Raw genomic sequence first — 17699 nt, forward strand, 5'->3', positions numbered from 1 at the left:
TTAACCAACTTTTTTTGGATTTGCCAAAATGACCAACAAATTCACAACGCGAATTCCAATTTCGCAATACAGTTTCCAATTTCGCGTTGCGATATTCGAACTTCGCAACGCGATAGTCAAATTCACAACGCGAAAGTCAAATTCGCAATGCAATAGTCAAATTCGCAACGCGATAGTCAAACTCGCAACGCGATAGTCAAATTTGCAACGCGATAGTCAAATTCGCAACATAAAAGTCAAATTTGCAACGCGATAGTCAAATTCGCAACGCGATAGTCAAATGTTTTTACGCGAAACACAATATTAATTTCGCAACAAAATGTAAACAGTATTATCGCAAATCATCTCTAACCTAAAACCCTAAAGCACAACTCAGTCCCATCTCCATCTCTCACTCTCTACGGCGACATCCGTCCCCATCTCCAACGAAATCCGTCCCCATTTCCGACGAAATCTGTCTATCTCCATCTCTCAGATCAACCCTCAGAACCATTCACGGTCAGAAATGGAAAATCAACTACCGAGGGTTAGTTTTTTTAATCTCTTATTTTTATTTTGAAATTTTTGTATTATTATTAGATTAACCATTTCACTGAGATTGCTAAATTGATTCGGTTGCTACCAATACTGCTAAACTGTTTAGTCTTTAACCCTGTGAAGTTAGTATTTGTATTTGTATTTGTCTTTATTTTGTCTTTTTGTTTTATCTTTTTGTTGAAGAAACTCTAAATCACAACACCAAATTCGCAACGCAAAACTAAAATCGCGTTGCGAATTTCAGTTTCAGAAACTTCTTTTATTCTGCAAATTGAAACTTGAATGAATTGCATTTCTTCAACCAAAAAACAAAGACAAATACTAACTTCACAGTGTTGCTAATTTAAGTTTCAAGAATAAACTACTACTCTTTATGTTGTCCTCGAACCTGCACTAAACCTATATGTTGTCCTTTTAAATGTTTATATAAGTGCTAGTTTGAAACATATTTGGCTTTGTTTTCACTATTTAATATCATGTATGTTTGTAGTGTATAATTTGTAGTTTTTGGTATATCTAACTTGGTATGTTTATTGTTTTTGTAGAAATTTTTTTCGGCTCAATTGACCTTAAGGAATAAATTAAGCATAGCCACTAAAATTGCGTCGACGCTTACACCTCTACAAAGAAAATTGTTTGAGGATACTTGCTTCGGGCCATGGATGAAAGTACAACGTCCGGGTGGAGATGCTATGTTGACACATTTGTTTCTTCAGACCATGACTAACGATCTACCCGAGGGGGTACAACGTGGTGATGAAGAGATATGGTTTCATTTTCCTCCAGCACCGACGTATACTTGTTTTGGGTGGGAGGAGTTTTGCTTAATCACCGGTCTACGCTTCGGACACGATGATGTAGGTCGGTACACTAGTCATATCGCCCGCCCATCATGGTTATATTGGGTTTTTCTTGAGATGGCAAAGTCGAAGCCGAGTATACATGTCGACGACTTGAAGAGATTATTTGATAAAGATGGTTTTACTCGGATGGATGACCTTGATGTTGTCCGAGTATGCTATTTATTACTTTTGCATGCCGACTTTTTAGGCAAAGAGGGCAGACAACCAATCTCCGAGGACCTAATATTATTGGTAGAGGACCTAAATGCATGGAACATGTTTCCGTGGGGTTCATATATATGGAAATCTACCTGGAAAAAGTTGTCGTCTGCCTTCGAGGACCGAAAATGTTTGCAGGGCGATGGTTCTAAATACACTTTGACAGGCTTTACTTGGGCTTTTAAGGTAAGAATTTCTATATAATGTTTCCAAAATTATAATTAATTATTTAACAATTACTAATGTTTGTGTATTATATTGTTTGTTGATTTGGATATTTAAGGCATTCCCCAGCATGCAGACATATAAGATAAAAAGATCAAATGATATTCCTAGGGATATTACCTGGAAGAGGAAACACATGTTGGATTGGGAAGACTTACTCCCATATACGACGATTAATGATGTAAGTTAACACACAAATACTACCATATATAAACAAGTTATTACTAGTACATGTTTAACTTTGTTTGAGCTTTTATATTATTGGGAGGCCAACTACCCATTACAGGGGCTGACACCCTCAGATGCTGAGCTTGCCACTGATTGGTGGCAAGCTAGTAAGCGGGTTTTTGATGGGACGGATGATGAGCACCCCCCACTTCGAGAGCCATCACCCCATCGGGCCGATTCTATAGCTCGACACCCAGAGCCATCACTTGGTCGAGCCTCTTCTCCACCTCCACCATCACCTATTCCATCACATCATCGAGCCTCTTCTCCACCATCACCTCATGATAGGTGACCGACAAAGAGGCTCCGTCTATCTCCATCTCCCTGTTCTCCACCTCTACAGGATGAGTTAGGGGAATTATGTGATGAGGTCGGCGCTTTGCGTCATGAGGTCGGTACTTTACGTGAAGATAATGGTGTATGGCGTTATGAGGTTCGATTTTTACGTGGTGAGGTGGATTTTTTACGCGATGACAATGGTGCGCTACGCGGTGAGGTATCTACCTTACGTGATGAGGTTGTTACTCTACGCGAGATTGTTTCATTATTGCAGAATGAGGTTAATACTTTACACAATGAGGTAAATTTTTTTAATATTATACTAAAAATGCAAATAACTTTTTTTCGGCATTATTTATTTATTTATTTACTAATTTATATATTAAATTATTTTCAGCGGCCCGTTAAGGTAGATGCTTTACGTCGGGTTTTTCTTGCACGACGGGGTTCACGCATCAGACGTTGTGCACGTTCCATTACGTCTTTGTTCACCCCACTAGTGCCAAGACTCCGTAAGAATAAGCCCGATGTACCTATCATCATTCAAGAGGCGCCTCCTATCGTTCAAGAGGCCACTGTCATCGTTCAAGTGGTCCCCCCCGCCGTTCAAGATCCCGATTCATTTGGCATCATATGTCGACATATTGATAAACCACCTCCCGTGCCTGATATGATGGATGTGTGTTGCCTTTCGTATGAGTTACCGGCCAGTACCATTCCTCAGCAGGAGATGCAAACACTACCGGACACAATTACGGATAATACCCTTTGGGCTAAGACCACAATTGATTTTTATCTACATGAGCGAAGCAAAGGGTGCTATTCTGACCTATGCCAAATCGACGATGCTATTTATTTGTTTCTTGATCGGTCTTGGTGGGGTATTTTATTAGGGGTTGAATATAATGGCTACCTCGAAGGGGGGTAAGTATTATATTCTTTTTATATTGCATTTTGATTAATTTTTTTAAATTATTAATAAATTCACTAATATATTTTTTTTATAAAACAACATATTGATGCATGGGTGTCACGTCTTCTAATAATAAGGAAATTGAAGAAAAGAGGTATTCGATGGACTATTATGCCAACGTCTTTTCACGCAGCTCACTTGAAGGATCAGAGTGATGCTTCATATAAGTTGGCTAATGGAAAAGCTAAACTTTATCCTGCGTGGTGGGAGGTCGATAAGGTTAGTATTTATTTTTTGAATATTTTAAAGGTTTTCATAAATTTTATTTGATGTGCGCAATTATTTATGATTGCAGGTGTTTATCCATATTTTGGAAAAGCGTCATTGGTTTCTCATCGAGCTTCAGCTCCCATCCCTGAAGACAGTGGTATATGATAGCATGTTGAATTACATACCATTGTTTGATTTGAGAGATATTATTACAAAGAGATGGAGCGATCATTTGGCTAAATTCTTGAATGCGATTGATTATTGGACAAAATCTGGAAACAAGAAGCCAAAGAAGTTCAAAATTACAATGATCAGAGACGAGACTGCGCCACAACAAACGCAGGGAGCCAGAGGGGATTGTGGTCCTCTCGTATGCTTGTTCTTGGAACGTTTGATGACAGGAAATATACAATATCTACCTCCCACAGATAGAGATAGATCTGCAGTAAGCTTGTGGTTTCGACATTATATGGCCAGATCGATATATTTGAGACGCTTCCTACCTGTATCCACGTGCTGAAAGTTGTACATAAACAATTGGTAAGTTTGAGCCAGTGTTGTTAACATATATACTCTTTAATTGGTTTGAAAATATTTGGTTAAGTACCTAGAATTCAGTAATTTGTTGTTTGTTGGTTTTAGATGTGTAGAAAGTGTTGTTTGAGCAAATGTTTAGTTTCTGCAGGTTAATCTTGAAGTGAGATGCGTGAAATGTATTTGTGCATAAACAAAAATCTGGGGTACACTTTTTTTCTTTGTTTAATTGAATTTTACATTGAAAGTTGATTTGTTACAATTGATGAGGAAATAAGATTTATTTTTTGATTAATTGATTTGTAAAAGTTGATTTGTTTAATTTGATTTGTAAATAAGAATTATTTTTTTGCTTGTTTAATTGATTTGTAAAAGTTGATTTGTTGTTTCTAAAAAATTCAATCTGCATTATGTTTTAAGGAAAAAAAGACCTGTTGAAGGCACAAATTCGCAACGCGATTTTAGGTTTGCGAATTTGACTATCGCAACGCTTATTTCACATTGCGAATTTGACTTTCACGTTGCGAAATTGACTTTCACTTTGATCGCAACATACAACATCAAGGTATATACAACATCAACCACATTCCAAGCTATAAATACAAGCTAAGGACACTTGAAGAAGCAAGAGAACAACTATCCAAGCAATCAAACACGAGAAAATCCCAACATGATAACAACTGAACAGATCATATCAATGTTCAAACTCAAGTTACTAATGAATGTCTAACTGAAAATGTATGCATTCACACATAAAATACACATAATACAACGTTTGCATTTAAAAATCACCTAAGTTAATAAGTCCCAAAAGGTGAAGCCGGTTGTGATTGGGATTTTGATTTTGATTGCGATTTTGATTTCCTTTTGCTTGGCACCATATGAGCTTTGGATTTTGATGAGGATCCATTTTTTGGTAGAGGAAAAGATGATTGTGATGGTACTGGTGATCCACAGGTCAACCTTGTATGACCACTCTCATTGCATCGACTACATGTCGATATCCTCTTCTCTTCACCCTTAGATGGTATACGATCGTGATATTTTGGTCGGCCAGGTAGCCTGCTGTCCATGACTGGTGGCAAAACTGTTTGTAAGTCATCTGGTATGTCCCACTCAGAAGGATGTGGACATGGGTAGACAATCTCGGCATAAGTTTGTCGATATACTTCTGTAGTGTAGCAATCCATAGCGTATGCGCTTGAATCATCTTGGTTTAGATGAAGAGCAACTTTTATAACATGGCCACACGGATAACCAGATGTTTGCCATTTCTTACAACTACACGTCTTTGCATTTAGATCGACAAGCCCATTTAAGTTATTATCCAATACTTCAAACAAAGTGTTTGAACATGGTTCAACTCTCCAGGACGTTGACTTCACAACACGTTTTATTATCTTTTTTTCAGTCCATGGTGTAACCCGATGTTCCAATGTTCCTGTAAATTTAAATAAATAATACTAAGTAAAATATATGATAAGTTACGAATTTAACGAAATAATACCTGCATAGTTTCTTTTCTTGTAGTACCACTGTCGAATAGAGGCTCGAAAAAACTCCATTAACATAGTAATGGCTAATTTCCGGGAATGACGACTTAGAGAGTTGATTGATTCTGCACTATTAGACGTCATGAAACCATATCTTGCTCCAATTTGATGTACTCTTGACCATCTTTCAAATCTGACATCTTATAGTGTTTGAGCACATTGAGGCAAAACACGTCTTAAACAATTTATATGCTTATTAAAATCCACTTCCTGATAAGCTTTTACAGCCTTCTAGTATGTCTATTTGTGATTTTTTATACCAACAGACCTTGATTTTAGATTTCTATACAAATGAACACCACAAAGTCCATGAAAAGCATCTGGGAAACACCTTCTAACAGCGTTGTCAATTGAGTTTGCCCTATCGGATATGATTTCCAGATTTATAATATGACCTATGCAATCCCTAAGATGCCCTATAAACCATGTCCATGAATCAGAGGTTTCAGATTTGCCAACCCCGTAAGCTATTAGAAGTATCCCATTGTTAGCATCTATGGCTACTGCTAATAAGTTTACTCCAAGGTATCGACCTTTCAAATGTGATCCATCAACTATAATAACTGGGCGCATGCAAGTAATAAACGAATGAATCTACAAAATCATATACACAAGAAATATAATCATTTAAATGTGAAATGCATGCAACTAACAAAAATGAGTCAACAATATTATAATAATTATTTACTAACCGCAACACCAATGACGATAAACATCAACTCAAAGCATCCATCTCTATTTGTTTTGATATGAGTTACCGACCCAGGATTTTTCAGCTTTAAATTGTGACAATAAGCCGGCAGTTGGGCAAACGATGCTTCTGGCGACCCCCTCAACAATTCCAAGGCATAACATTTGGCTCTCCAAGCTTGAGAATATGAGATACTAATCTTGAACCGAGCATTCATGTCAATCATAATTTCATGTCCCCGATATACCCTTCCATTCAAAAACATTAACTCAGCCATAAAACCACCCAACACCTTTTTGTTTGCCTGTCTATGGTGAGGAAAAACTTGGGTTCTTGAACATGTATGTTTATCAATAAAAGTCATAACTTGAAACATTTTGCAATCTTTTATCCTCTTAGCAATCATACGCCATGTACAGTTTTTGTCAATCATACACCTTGTTTCGAAACGATCTTTGCTTGATTTGTTAACTCTTAGTTGATAGCCATCTTCCACACATTTTGTATACAAAGCTATCTTTAAGTCTTCCTTTGTATCAAAACAATCATTTTTCTTGATACGAATAACTTTTGTGTAACAATCAACTGATATCTTTACCAACTCTTCTTCTGGTATCTGAAGTAATTCTGGCATATTCTAGTTATACTCCCGTGGCATTTTCTTCTTTTTCCTTTCTTCGGGGACTTCTTCTTCTTTTTTTTCTTCTTCTTCAGGGTTATATGAATTACAGAATGGATGTTCAACATGTTCATTCACAGTCGTAACTTCCTCCTCATTATCATCAACAACATTTTCCTTGGCAGCGACTATTTCATCATCAAAATTCTGATTTTGACCAATATCAAAATCATTACATGCAGGGTCTGTTTCTTCTTCCATCACATCATCAAAATCCGAGTATTGACCAAGATCAAAGTCCGGGTATTGACCAAGATCAAATTTCGATTACTGACTAGTACTCACAATTTTTTCTGTTAGCTCATAATCGTCTAACTGGTCAATACGAAAATCGAAATTTGGTGCTGAAAGTTGATTGGGATTTGGATTAGGAAAAGGTTGTGGGTTTTGAGATTGTGTTTGATATAGTGTTTGGTATTGGAAATGTGGTGAAACAAAATTTGCTTGGTGATGAAATTGTGGTGGAACCATTAAATTTTAGGTTGAAGAACTTAGTTGATTACGACCCGCTACTGATCCAACTTCACTACTTTTAGGTTCAACAACATATAATGTAACATCATCTTCTTGCGAAACACTAATGTAAGCAATGAATCGTTCAACATCTTCATTGTCGGTTAACAAATAAACTTTACATTTTCTCAGATAAGATAGGCTAAATCCACTTAGAGGCTCTAAATTCAATTTCTTTGCAACATGTAACATTAGAGTTTCATAAGTTAAATTTTTTAATGACAGTTTTAGTTGAAGATTCATGGGTAAAGGCACATATTGTAAAACACCATGAACATTCTCCCATGACCCTCTAAAACACAAATCTATCCAAACATGATCAACATTAGATGATTTCATTCTAAAAATTGTAAATTAATTTACTAAACAAACGAGCTATAAACTAGATATCATCACTAACTTAGAGAAAAACATATCTTTATTAAGTTGATAGTTGATAATTTGGGAGAGAAATCATTGAAAAATTATATAGAAATAAAATTATGTAAAACAAATAGAGATGTGGAAGGATGTCGTTGGATATAGGAACGGATGTCGCCGGAGAGAGTGATAGATGGAGATGGAATGAGTTGCAATTTAGGGATTTAGGTTATGAGAAGCTGCTGCTGCGTTGTTATACACCCAAAACATTTGTGTTACGAAACTAAAACCTGTTGCGAAATTAAATTCGCGTTGCGAATTTGAAATTTAGTTGCGAATTTGACTTTCGCGTTGAGAATTTGACTATCGCGTTGCGAATTTGGAATATCGCAACGTGAATTTGGAAAATCGCAACGCGAATTTAGAAAATCGCAACGTTAATTTGGAAAATCGCAATGCGATTTACATATTCGTGTTGCGAAATTGGAAACTGGGTTGCGAAATTGGAATTCGCGTTGCGAATTTGAGATCGTGTTGTGAATTTGTTAGTCATTTTGGCAAATCCAAGAAAAGTTGGTTAAATTCGTATATTATATGGCATTTTTTGTCACTGAGGTTATTTTCTCTTTAAAATATACTAATTAATATTTTTAAAATATAATATAACACTATTACTTTAATAAATAATTAATATATTTTATAATATTTTATTTCACTAAAATATAAAAAATTATTATTTTTATTAATAAAATTATAAAAATAATATTTAATAATAAATAAATTATTTTAATATTTTAAAATAATAATATTAAGTTTTATGATAAATAATTATTTATTATATTTAATATTTGTAATAAATAATTTTTAAAAAACTCTTCAAGTAGTGGAAAAAAAGTTTAAATAACATCTTCCAAACATCATAAAACGTTTTACAGATATTTTTCAGAAAAATGTAATTTATTTTACGGAAAACATTTTCCGGAAAACGTTTTTCAGAAATGTAATTCATTTTTCAGAATTCAAATTTCAGTAATTCATTTTTTAGTTTCAGTAATTCAAATTTCAGTAATTCATTTTTCGAAAAATCAATTACAGCCAAACAAACAGACACTAAATATAGTTCCCAGTTAAATTTATCTCCCATGCTCTGTGTGATTTCTCGATGATCTCTCCAATTCTGGTCGAAGCTGGTTTTGATTGCCGGACAAAATGACGGTATTTCTTATCCTTTGGTGGATGACTAGAGAACATGATGCTCAATTTGACGGTTCAACGATTCGTTACTCTTTTTGTTTTGCTGTGGAAGATTTGGCACTGTCGAAATTTATACTTTCATGAAGAACGCTTATTACCTAGTTGGCAATTAAATGATTAATCGCTTCGGCTACTGCCCTTCAGTCGGCTTTCTCAGCTGTGATGGCAACGTCTTCTTCGTTGTCATCTCCGGTGCATTCGGGTCTCTCATGTCAAAGGTGGCAGAAACCCCTGGTAGGTACTTTTAAAATAAATGTCAATGGGACTTGTCTCCATTCACCCGCATCTATAGCTATTGGCGTTCTAGTCCGGGACAGTGCAGGATCAGTCATGGCGGGTGAAGCATTACTAATTGTAGCGACTCGATCTGTGGGTGTTGTTAAAGCTATGGCGCTTTCTCGGGGGATTCGATTGGCAGTGGATTTAGGGCTTTCCTCGGTGGTGATTGAAAGTGATTCAATGAGTGTTGTGCAGCAGCTTCAAAATCATGTAAATGATCGATCTACTATTCGGTTCTACCTTCTTGAAGCACGCCAGTTGTTGGATGCTCATCCCCACATTTCTTGTCATTTTATCAGGCGAGAAGCGAATGGAGTCGCACATGCTCTATCTAATTATGCAGCTTCCTCGATAACGTCTATTTCCTTTTCCTCTGTAATTCCAGATTGGCTGAACGTTATTGTTTGTGCTGAGTTAATGTTTGATTAATGAATGGTTAACTTCAAAAAAACATCATTGATCATTTATGTAGTTTACTTTATTCAAAAAAAGAAAAGAAAAAGAAAACTCATTTGAGGGGATGTAGAAAAGGGAAAACTTTCCCCTGCATATTTTAGTAGAATTCGAATGAAAACTTTTGAAAGTTTCTGAATTTTACAAACGATACCCAGAAATCATTCAAATGAAGAAAAGGCAGCTGATTAGTTAAAAGAAAATGGCTGACAATCTATTTGAAGGAATACTACCGCCTTCTCATCACCAGCAACTAGAAGACAGAGAAAAACACCAAGGGAATCAAAGCAATGATCAAATTTCTTTTTCTTTGAAGACGAGTAGCAGTAACAATAACAAGGAAGCTTCTCCAACTCCGGTTCTTGAAAGTGCTCTCAAGAGACCTAAGCCTACTGAATCTAACGCTGAAGGTAAACCCAACCCATAATTTATAGAATTCTCTTTTTCCCTTTTGGTGTGTGGGTTCATATAATTTTATGTCTTTTATGTGATTTTGAACTATGGTTGCAGCTAACTTATTTGCTAGTGTGAAGTGGAATTTGAAATGGGTTTTGCTTTTTGGAAGCCGAGGATGTGATTTTAGATTATAATTTTGGGATTTTGCAACATCATTCAGATCAATTTTTTTTTTCAATGGGTGCATTTATTTCAAGGTTAAGAGATTATTGGGCTTGGATTTTGGAAGTATTTTTGTTATTGTGTACGAGGTTAATATGTATTATAGTTTGGAAGAAAGTGCTTTGGGAAAGATAATTCTATATGGTCTTTGGGTCTTGTGAACATACCTTAGCATTTGGTTTGTGAGGGAGTAGAAGCGAACAAAGATTAAATTTTGAGTTCCCTATGCTTATGTGTTTGGAGAAGTGAAATGGAAAAGAAGAAGAATTTTAGTCCACGTATTGATTTGACTATAGATTCTAGTTGTATAGGTTTCAATTTATAGAAGGAAACTAATAATAAGAGGACAACATGGATATATGTGGTCTTATGCATATGGTGGTTCATGGTATGAAGAAACTGAGGATTTTGTGTCATAATAAGAGGACATCATGGATATAAGTAGAAATGATTTGATTTGGCATAATGAATTTAAGGGAAAACACTTGTATGCTATTATTGTTTGTCTGTTTATTTAAATTCTCTTATTTTATTATTCTACTATGCAAGTTTTCCTTGAAGCTTATTGTTTTGGCTAAACTCTATCTGCAAGTGGCTGATTAGATATGCATTGTACTTCCCAGCTGATGTACAAGAAAAGCGCTTGAGATTTAAGATGACAACAGATGCCTCAGAGACGCAATTTATTGAGGCAATGCAGAAGATTGCATCAAATATCAAGAACCCCACCAAGTTGATTGTATCACATATCAAGAACCCCACCAAGTTTTCTAAGACTTCAAAGCTTGCCATACAGTTGATACAGTACTGATTCTTTTGTGCGATGTGATTATCATTCGCTTTTCTCAGCAGCACAAGAAGCAGCTGACGTATGACTTTGGTTTGTTTTACAAGTGTAAGGCTTTCTCCCTTGAGAGTTTTCTTACTTTTTGTTTCCTTGCAGTGCCTAAACAAGAACCAGAAGGACCGACTTTCTGGACATTTAAGGCAGTGATGGCAAATGACTTTTTAACCGAAGACAGCTTTGTGGTACGTACTTTAATTTTACTTTTAGCATGTTGTGTTGTCACAGCACTGTCAGTCATGAGTTATTTATTTTACTTCTAGCATGTTTTGTGACAACACCGTTAAAACTGATTCCCTTTTCTAACTCGTACAAAATTTGTTATTGATGGTGTGTTTTTATGTTGCTTCTGAACTTCTTTATAGTTTTCAAAAACAGATAGTAAATTAAAAGATGAAATATGTCGTCTTCCATTTGCGATTGACGATGATGACACACATGAAGCTGCTACCGAGAAGGACGAGAGTGAAACTGGCATTTATGAGGATGAAAAACAACCTATATTTGCTACAGCTGAAGAAAATAACAAGGATGAATCTGATCCTTTTGGACTTGATGCTCTAATTACTAGATCTGGGAAAAAAAAGATTATAGAGGAAAAGAAAAGAAAGATGTGATAACCAAGAACATGATAGGCGACGAGGAAGACACTAAGAGGTTTCTTAAATCAAAGAGAGAAGCCTTGATTTCTTGTTTAGAGATTGCTGCTTGGCGTTATAAGACGCCATGGTAAGTCATAAGTGTTCATTGCTTGCTGCTGCTCTTCAAGGATAGGAAACTCTGCTTTCAGATAGTTTCTTGTGTTGATTTTATTCAGGAGACTAATTGCATCATTTGCATTGCATGTTGTTTTATTCATAGGTGCCAGACAGTTATAGACAGCTCGGTAAAGCATGCATTTGATAATGTAGCAAGGTTTACTTCTCGACAATGGAATGCCATTGAAAAACTATGGGCTTTTGTTTGGGAGCAGCAAATCCGTAGGAAGCAAGGGAAATCTGTTTCTGGAAACATGATGTGGACGATTTTGAATGACTTCAGCATTCGGCATTCAGTTGGAGCTAGTGAGGACCGTCGATGTCAACAATGGCTTGGATGAACACTTTTGCTTTCCTGTTGTTAAGAAGAATTATGATATTAACTCTTATGAAGAAAGCTGTAGACACTAGTTTTTGTCCCATTTTATATTATTATTATTATTATTATTACTACTACTACTATTATATTATTATTATTATTACAAAACCTGAAGGCCCAATTACATCAATCCCAGAGGCCCATTTACAGCAGACCCGATCCAGACCCAGAGCCCGTTCTATAAGTTCAAATAGTAAATCCGGTCCAGACCCAGTCCAGACTCGAAAGCCCAACAACCAGGCCCAAGAAACCCAAAACCAGGAGCTAGGCTTTCATCATCTTCTCCAACCATCGCAGCTCTCAATCGTTGGATCTGGAGAGATCCAACGACCCAGATTGATCCAGTAGAAACCCTAGGATATTTTCACCCTAGGGCTATTCCGGCCGCCGCCTCCAACCAGCCGTTACCACGCTACCACCGCCTCAACGGAAGACTCCAAAAGATGAATGACAACCGCACACCTTATCGTCTCTAGGGTGAGTCACCACCGTAGGTCCGGTGACTCACCAAAGTTTAATCATTACAAGCAGCACCACGGGCCCATAAAAGGCCATCACCTGCAAGAGAAAGAGAACACACAACAACGGAGGATAAAAAAAATGAGAGAAAAGAGAAAACAAAGAGAAAACAAAGGAAACAACCAATGATTCGAATATGAACTGAACCACCAAAATAGAGAAGAATAAAAGGAAGAGAAACTTACCACTGAGGAGAGCCCAAACGTCACCGAAAATCGTTGTTAACCGAAGGTAAAGTCTTCGGTTTATTTTAGATCTGGAGCGATCAAAGGATTTTTAGGGGTAAATAAGGTTGGATTCGGGTTGAGGGTTTGGAGAGCTTTGATTCGGGATATTTTCTTGGTCGTCAGCTGCCTTTGGAGGTGGCCAGAATCATCGGCGTGCGGTGGCCCCGGTAGCCGAATTCCTTCTGGTGAGGGAAAATTAGAGAGAAGTGAGAGCTTCTCTCATTAGAAAGAGAAGCAAAATGAAAAAAGAGGGTTGATGGCCTTAATGGCCGATTATATGGGTATTTATACCCTCACCAAAACTACGTCGTTTTGGGAGGGTGTCTACATAATTTTGTGAATGAGTAAATTACACTCGTGGTCCCTGTATGTTGTAAGATTTACAATTTGGTCACTGAAATCAGGTTTCCATGCATTTCAATTTGGCATTCGCATTTTATTTTATTATATTTTAGTCCTTAATAGTATTTATATATATTTAGTGTAAATATCATATTTAGTCCATAAATCTTAATAATTTTTATTTTGATCCCGAATTAGTTAATTATGGTTAAATTACACTATTAATACCTATATTTGTTGATATTTTGAATAATGTCCATTGACTTTCATATTTTACAATTTTATCCCTGAGTTTTAATATTATAATAATTAGCATTATTATAGGATTATTTACACTTGTAGTACCAAAAATACTAAGTATTTACTAAATAGTAACACAGAATTTTGATATGTTCATATTTATTATATTCATTTTGGTTATATTAAATTATTTTAATATTGAGTTCTTAAGAAGAATTATCATATTCTTATTATTTCAGTTGGAAAGAGAAATATTCTTCCTAAAGTATTTTAGGGATTATTTTCTCTTCGATTGGAAATATTGGAATATTTTTTATTTTTACTTAGAATTTTCTATGATTGAATTTGGAATAATAGGATCGTAATTTAAATTTATATTCGAATTCTTAGACTTCCAATACTAGAGACAATTTATAATTGACAGGTACCAAATTTGGGCGTTATGGGGTTATTAATCCTTCCACAAGCGTAACCGACCCTGAATCCCTTTTTATTACTAAAAAATGAATTTCTCGTTATACATAGACTAGTTTATCTTTTAAATGGTGTTTTCTTCAAAACTATTTTAAAAGGTGATTTTAAGGTATTCGACTTACCTAACCCAAAAGGTCGATGGTGACTCCAAAACATTTCATTAAAAACCATTTATTCACCTGCTTTTCGCCAAGAAAAAGTCGGGCCGGGCAAAAATCGGTTACGACAGCTTGGCGACTCTACTGGGGAATAAGCTGGTCAAGCCCTAAATCGATTATATATTGTCTCTATAGTTGGAAATTGAGAATTCAATTTTATTTAATTTACGATTCTTTTGATTTCTTTCAATTTTTTTATTTTATATCCTTGTTTATTAATGTTTATATTTGATTGACAAAGATATTATGATTCACTTTTTGGTGTGGTTTGTCAAAGGTTTGAGAAATTATCCTCACACACAATACGTACATTGCATAAACATAAGCTCTAAACTCGAGCTCTTTTCCCTTTTAACTAGGATTGAAAGCGACGCCTTCATGAGAATTTATTCTCCTTGTCAGACCTAGCAAGTAGTTTTCGAGGTTCATATGCCCTATATCTTCATGAGGATTTATTCTCTGTGTTAGGCATAGGGAAATGTGCCCTCTCAAATTGAACTCGATCCGCTTAAGCCTATAATAGGTAAGAATTGAGGGTCTGGCTCGCCCAGTGGGGCACCGACAAGGACAATTTGAGTACCTTTACTTTTAGAACCAAACCTCATATAGAAAATGTAGCAAGCCTACCCCTCTAGAGCCATGCGGATACGTTAAGAGCACTAGAAATTAGGAGATTAGGGTTTTATTTTCCTCTCTGTGTTTTATTCACTGTATTTTATGGTTTATTTACCAGTTGAATTTAATCTTTTCATATTTCACTAACACACATTTCATATCTTTGATTATTATTTTTGTTAACATCTTTTCCTTGTCATGTTGCTTTATTTTATGCATAAACATGCTATTAATACCCGAGTTATTTATCAAATTAGAAGGCTTTTGAAATGACAACGCCACACGAAGGGGTAGATATTTTTATCTACTTTGACATATTGGGACGTTGTGAGTTCTTTGAAAGTTGTTCTAGGATAATTACCTTAGAATTAACACTTATTTCATACATATCATGTCATAGAAGATATTGATTCCCGAGTTAATAGTCTCATTAGATGGCTTTCAATACGATAAATGTCACTCGAAGAGGTAGAATAGAACTGCAAAAATGCATCATTGGTCCAAAATGGTTCTCCAAGAAGCAACTGAAGAGGTACATCAAGCTGTAATACATGAAGTTCAAATAATGCAGTAAAACGAGCTTTTAAATGGTGCTACGATGATGTTGATACAACTAACCGATAATATGTTTGAGGCCATCAAGAAACAATGATAATCAACACGAGACAGTGGATGATATTAGTCGCATATGGTCGCTCAACAAATACATTTCTGGAAAAGAAGTCGAAGTGTTGGAATTTTCCATCAAGTCAAGGATAAAAGAGTATTGTTTTCTTGCATATTCGATCAAAATTGAAGAATTCAAATAGTGTGATGTGATTTATAGTTTCCATTTGCCTCAATGTATTGAGACATTGTGTATTTTTTGGAAGTTGTTTTATGACAATTAATTTGGAATCAACACCTTTGTTGCATTTACATTCCCACCTTTGCATTTTTTACATTTGCATTTGCATCTTTGCATAGTTACATTTATAGTTTCAATATTACATCATGCATTCACATTTTGTTAGTTTTAAACTATATTACATGCATTTAATCACGAAAATATGGGAATAATTCGCGGAGGATTTCATGACAGAATTTTCGAAATCAAATTGGAGCTAATTTGGTCTTCCTAGAGAAGGATAAGAGCTATGAATGAGATTTTAGCAAGTGTTGGTAGAATCGAGAAACTCCAAGAGAAACTTATCAAGATTCAACAAGAAATGATTGATCAAGCAAAAAAGTTCCAGGACGATTCAAAAGAACAAATAACCAAATTAATGGACATGGTGAATGTTGTGATCCATGGAACAAACCCTTAGAGGATCCCGTTGTAAAAGATTTGGATGGGATTATGAATGTTAGTGGTGTAGCCAATGCAATGAAAATAAATGACCAAGAACTTGTCAGGGAATGTGGAAATCCAATAAGGCTCAAAAAATCGAGTATGATCTCATAAAATGCGACAGAGATCAAGTTGAAGAGAAGCATGGAAGAGGTTCAAGTCCCATTGAAGAAAGCTAAAAAAAGAAAAAAAAAAGGATACCTCTCATTCCAATTCCAATCTCATATTCAGACTTATTACCATTTCTTTTTGAAAGTGACCTCATAACGCCAATTCTTCCAGAGCCTAATACTTATTTATGTCCAAATTGGTAAGGTGTCAAGAGAACATACAACTATCATTCTGAAGATTTTATTCACTCTACGGAGAATTGTACGGCTATGAAATTTAAAGTCCAATTTTCCTTCAATTTCGTGCAACAAGTTATATTACAAGTTGCTCAAAGCCCAACTTATTGCTCCATGTCTAGCTAAGCTTTTGTTACTTCAATAACCGAGTTGGTATAATGAGAAAGTTTCTTGTGAATATCATGCTGGAGCCCGATGACACTCCATCGAGAATTGTGGTAATTTTAAACGACGATTTTAAAACCTTTTGGTTCATGGAATCATGGAAGTGGATGTTAATAATCAGTCTGTTTTCGTCAGAAAATTGGGAGTTAAACCCTAAAATAGAGTTGATAGTATCAAAACATGTGAAGTACATAGAACATTGGACGCTAAAGAGAAAAGGGTAAAATCAATGAAAGCGAGATATGTGCGCCAAAGATAAAGGATTCAACTCTCAATACCATTCTTATTATAAATGATGAAGAAGTAAAAGGAGAGGTAATCAGAGACTGGCCTATAGGTTTAAATGGGCAATTTAGAGAGTATGGTGAATACTACGCCAATTACAGCTGCAATATGTGTTCAGAATCAGGATAAAATTATCATCACCAAGGAAAGTTGTTATGGGTCTAAATTTGAGCCCAATTTTCAGTCAGGCAAGAAAAAGATGATGGTGGGATTTTACCAAAAAGCTTCTCAGGAGGAAGAAAATATTTGTGCATATAAAGGTTTATCCAAAGAAGTTACCTAAGAAATGATCAAATGAGGACAAAGACCCTAGTCTGATTACACACCCAATATTCTAGGAGTAATGGGGCGTTCTAGATAAACAAAATGAAGTTATTATCTACCACTATAGTACCTTTCATTTTCAGCATTTTGTTTGAACATGTTTTTTGTTCATTTCTCCGCAATTTTGTGTTGCTTTTAAGGTTATGAGCATTCAATCAATTTTTTAGTCTTGCAATTCTTTGAATATAAACTAGATTAATAACTCTTTATGATTAGAGTTACACATTTTTGACAAAATATCAAGA

The 17699-nt window shown here is 35.5% G+C and overlaps 1 pseudogene; it reads left to right on the forward strand.

Annotated features, from left to right (window-relative positions):
- The first annotated feature begins 10031 nt into the window (after positions 1 to 10031).
- Positions 10032 to 12390, forward strand: LOC120195160 (annotated as a pseudogene).
- The last annotated feature ends 5309 nt before the right edge of the window (positions 12391 to 17699 follow it).

This window comes from Hibiscus syriacus, unplaced genomic scaffold, assembly GCF_006381635.1.
Source record: "Hibiscus syriacus cultivar Baekdansim isolate YM2019G1 unplaced genomic scaffold, ASM638163v2 tig00117007_pilon, whole genome shotgun sequence".
NCBI classification, from domain to species: Eukaryota; Viridiplantae; Streptophyta; class Magnoliopsida; order Malvales; family Malvaceae; genus Hibiscus; species Hibiscus syriacus.